A 5048-nucleotide genomic window follows, 5' to 3' on the forward strand; every position below is an offset into this window, starting at 1 on the left:
TGACAGTGTGGAACCTTCTGGAATTCTCTCTCTCTTTCTCTGCCCCTCCCCCATGCACATGCATGCACACACCCTCTCTCCCTCTCTCTCTCAAAAATAAAAAAAAAAAACTTTTAAAAAAAAAGGTAGGAAAAAGAGCTAAAGAGTAAACTCAAAGAAAGTAACCAAGGTAAGACAACTATCAAGGAAGGAGAAAACAAAAAATAACAGAGAAGCTAAAAAAAAGCAAAAGTTGGTTCTTTGACCACATGCTTGTGCTCAGTGGAGGTCAGGGAGCTGAGCCAGAATCATGGCCAGTATAGGGGCAGCAGTTGGACTGACTATGGTTGCTGCAGGATTTGCAGGCTGCTATGTTCTTCAAGCCATGAAATATATGGAACCTCAAGCATAACAAATTTTTCAAAGTCTACAAAAATCTGCTTTCAGTGGTGGCTATTATAGAGGTGCATTTGAACCCAAAATGACAAAATGAGAAGCAGCATTAATATTAGGCACAAGCCCTACTGCCAATAAAGGAAAAATAAGAGATGCTTGTTGATGAAGTATCCTTTTAAATCACCCAGACAAGGGAGAATCTCCTTATATAGCAGCCAAAATCAAGGAAGCTAAAGATTTACTACACAGTCAAGCTAAAAAAATGAAGTAAATGTGTAATGAATTTTAAGTTCTTGTTAGTTTATGTATGAGTGCCAGCTTCTTATAATAAAATGCCTCAAAGTTACAAATTTTTTAAATGATTTAGTACAAGCTGAGCCAAAGCTTTGGTATAAGTTTCTTCTTTGAATTTGAGGATTTTAAATCAGATTATAGAATACTTGTGGATTCTGAAAAACAGTGTGGAGGTTCCTCAAAAAATTAAAAATAGAATTACCCAAGACCTAGCAATTGCACTACTAGGAATTTATCCAAAGGATACAGGAGTGCTGATTCAAAGGGGGCACATGCACCCCAATGTTTATAGCAGCACTATCAACAATAGCCAAAGTATGGAAAGAGTCCAAATATTCATCAACTGATGAATGGATAAAGAAGATGTCGGGGCTCAGTTGGTTGAGCGTCCAACTTTGGCTCAGGTCATGATCTCACAGTTTGTGAGTTTGAGCCCCACGTCAGGCTCTGTGCTGACAACTCAGAGCCTGGAGCCTGCTTTGGATTCTGTCTGTCTGTCTGTCTCTCTCTGCCCCTCTCCCACTAGTGCTCTGTCTCTCAAAAATAAATAAGTGTAAAAAAAGAAGAAGAAGAAGAAGATGTGGTGTATATATATATATATATATATATATATATATATATATATACACAATGGAATACTACTTGGAAATGAAAAAGAATGAAATCTTTGCAACAGTGTGGATGAAACTGGAGGGTATTATACTAAGAAAAATAAGTCAGTCAGAAAAAGACAGATACCATATGATTTCACTCATATGTGGAATTTTAGAAACTTAACAGATGACCATAGGGGAAGGGAATGAAAAATAAGATACAAGAAGAGAGAGGGGCAAACCATAGAGATTCTTAAAAACAGAGAACTGAGGGTTGATGGGCATGAAGGGTTGGGAGGGTGCGGAAAATGGGTGAAAGGCATTGAAGAGGGCACTTGCTGGGTTGAGTACAGGGTGTTGTATGTAAGTGATAAATCACTGGAATCTACTCCTGAAGCCAAGACTACACTGTATGTTAGCTAAGTTGACAATAAATAAATAGATAAATACATACATACCTACATACATACATATTTGGAGATTTAACACTCAGTAATCATGGATAAATACACACAATTTGAATAGAAATATTGTTTGTTATTCATTTAGCAAATAATCTGTTACCTACTTCAAGGCAAAATGAATGTGACACTCTAGCTTTCAAGGAGCCCCCAGTCAAATGGGATACTGATAAACTGGTAACTAAAATACAGTGTGATAAATATATATTTTTTAACTTGGTTCTTTGAAAACAATAACAAAATAGACAAGGCTCTGGCAAAAACAATGAAAAAATGAGAAATTCAGAAATATATAATTAATAATAGGTAGATACAACTGTAGTAGACATTATAAAGGTAACCAGAGAATATATCAACTACTTTATTCCAATAAATTTGAAAACTTAGATAAAAATTCTTAGAAAAGTATAACTTACTACAACTAATAAAAGAAGAAATAAGATTTCTGGATAGCCTTATAAATCTTAAATTAACTGAAGCAGTAGTTTAAAATCTTCCCACTCAGAAAAATAAAATAAAATAAATAAAATAAAATCTTCCCACTCAGAAAAATAAGTATGGTGGGGGAAGAGGAATGTAAAATGTTGTAGACATTTCCTACCAAACATTCAAAGAAATGATCATTTCAATCATATATAAAACCAATAAGGGAATATTCCCTCTTTGTATAAACGCCCTTATTTATTCTCTGAGGCTAGTATAACTTTAGTATCCAAACCAGACTTGGATATCCAATAAAGAAAAACTAAAGGCCCATTTTCCTCATGCATAATTATCCAGAAATCTAAATGAAACTATAGCAAACAAATTCTAACAGTACTGCACCCGTGGCCAAGTCAGGTTTATCTGAGAATGCAAGGTAGTTTAATATTAGAAGATGATGAGCACCAGGCGATGTATAAACGTGTTGAATCACTGTATAGTACACCTGAAACTAATATGATGCTGTTAACTAACTAGAATTAAAATTAAAACTTAAAAAAAAAGAAGATAGCTAAATGTCATTTACCCACGAATAGCTTAAAGAATAAAACTACAGAACCACTCTAATAGATCATTGAAATGCATTCAGTAAAATTGAACAGTCATTCATAATTTTAAAAAACTCATAGTAAAAGGAATTAGAAAATAACTTAGCAACATAGAACATCTGCATAAAACATACAATATACATCATCCTAAGTAGGGAAATGTAGGATAAAGGTGGATATGCACTGGAGGAGCCAAGATGGAGGAACAGCATGGAAGTTTTTTGTGCATCTCGCCTCCATGAAATACAGCCAGACCAACACTAAACCATCCTGCACACCTAGAAAACTGACTTGAGGATTAACACAACAAGCTGCACAACCTGAACCACAGCACTCAGGAGGTACGCATCGCCGAGAGTGAACTGGGGGAGAGAGAAGCCACAGAGGACAGGGAGCTGTTTTTGCTTGTGGAGAGAGGACAGAGATGGGTGGGGGGAATACGGGAAAAGCACCCCCCACCAAAAGTAGCTGGAGAGAAAGTGGAAAAGTGGAAACAGCCACAGGGACTGAACTAAAAAGGGAGAAAGGAGAAAGGAGAGGGCTTAACTTCCATTAAGACTCTATAAACAGGGGGAGTGCAGAGTCTGAAACCCTGCAGCTTGATACCTGGTGGTGCTTTGGTGGGAAGGGCGAATCCCCAGAAACAGAATGAAGTCCAGAGGTCTTCGGGGCCACATGGGGAAAGGTGGTTCCCCTGCTGGGAGGACACCTGGTAGAGGCTGTGTGGCTCCCCCAAAGGCCCCAGCGGACCTTGGAAAACAACCACTTTTGCTGGGGCTGGAACAAGGTCATTGGGGGTGAAGCCATGTGCCAGATGTGTGCCGTGATTTTCCATAATCCCTGAAACACTGCTGCTGCCACCATCACGCGAACTTTTTCTGGGGCAGGCTGGTGCCCAGCTGCAGTCTCCAGGCATCTGCAGCAGCACGGTCCTGTGAACGTTCCTGGGTGCAGCTGACACCCGGCCATTGCTTGGTAAGACCCTCCCACAGAGGGGCAGAATGGGTCAAAGCCACAGTGCTTCAGAAGTAAGGGGTTGGGAAAAATAGCCACATCTGAGATAAAACTCAGGAGGGAAGTGCTGCCAGGGGCTTGGTCATGGACAGTGTAAAAGCGGAAAGTGGATGGAAGCCAGACAGAAAGGACAACAAAAGATGGGTGTTTGATTGCTGATTGAGGAGAACAGAGTTCCAATACTAGAGACTGGTAGCTGGGTGAAGCCATTTTCACCACTCCCGCGCATGCGCATACACACTTACAAGCACCACAACACTCCCTCCAAAGCGTAGGCTAAGCAGCGCCATCTAGTGGAGAATGGACCATTACACGAAGCCCCGCCCAACTGGGCCAGCCTTGTTCTTCAGGAACACAAATCTCTCTGCCTGCTTAGTTTATGGACTATAAAGCACTTCATAGTTTGACTTCTAGGAGAAAACAAAGTAATTTCAATCGTATTTCAGTCTGTTTGCTGGTCCATCTATTCAATTTTCTTTTTTTTTTTCCTCTTTCTTTTTCTTTTCTTTTCTCGAATACAGAAAGAGAAAAAATCTTTTTATTTTCAATTTTTTTAAATATATATTTTTTAATTATTTCAACTATATTTTTTACTTTTTTGTAAATTTTTCAAATTCAATTTTACTTCCATCATTTCATTTTATTATATTTGAGTGTATTTATTTTTTCAAATTTTCAACTGATATCCTTTTTTTACCCCATTTTTTCTCTATTCTATCAAGACCCTTTCACCACCCAGACCAAAACACACCTAGGGTCTAGCATCATTTATTCGATTTTGTGTGTGTGTGTGTGTGTGTTTGTTTTTAATTTTTTAATTTTAATTTTTTTTAATTTTAACTTTTCTACCTCATTAATTCCTTTTCTCCCTTCAAAATGACCAAACAAAGGAATTCACCCCAAAAGAAAGAGCAGGAAGAAACGACACCCAGGGACTTAACCAACACAGATACAAGCAAGATGTCTGAACCAGAATTTAGAATCACAATAATAAGAATACTAGCTGGAGTCGAAAATAGATTAGAATCCTTTCTGCAGAGATAAAAGAAGTAAAAATTTTTCAAGTTCTATTTTACCTCCATCATTTTATTTTAGTCTACTACAGTGTATTCACTTTTTCAAATTTTCAAATGATTTCTTTTTTCTTTTTTCATCTTTTTTCTTTTTCATTTCTTTTCTTTTTCTTAAATACAGAAAAAGAAAAATTCATCTTTATTTTTAAGTTTTATTAAAAATATTTTTAATTTTTTTCTACTCTATTCTTTACTTTTGTGTATATT

The 5048-nt window shown here is 37.1% G+C and overlaps 1 pseudogene; it reads left to right on the forward strand.

The window, feature by feature from the left end:
* The first annotated feature begins 289 nt into the window (after positions 1–289).
* On the forward strand, positions 290–646 carry LOC102972734 (annotated as a pseudogene).
* Positions 647–5048: the final 4402 nt, after the last annotated feature.

Source organism: Panthera tigris, chromosome D2 (assembly GCF_018350195.1).
Source record: "Panthera tigris isolate Pti1 chromosome D2, P.tigris_Pti1_mat1.1, whole genome shotgun sequence".
Classification (NCBI taxonomy): domain Eukaryota; kingdom Metazoa; phylum Chordata; class Mammalia; order Carnivora; family Felidae; genus Panthera; species Panthera tigris.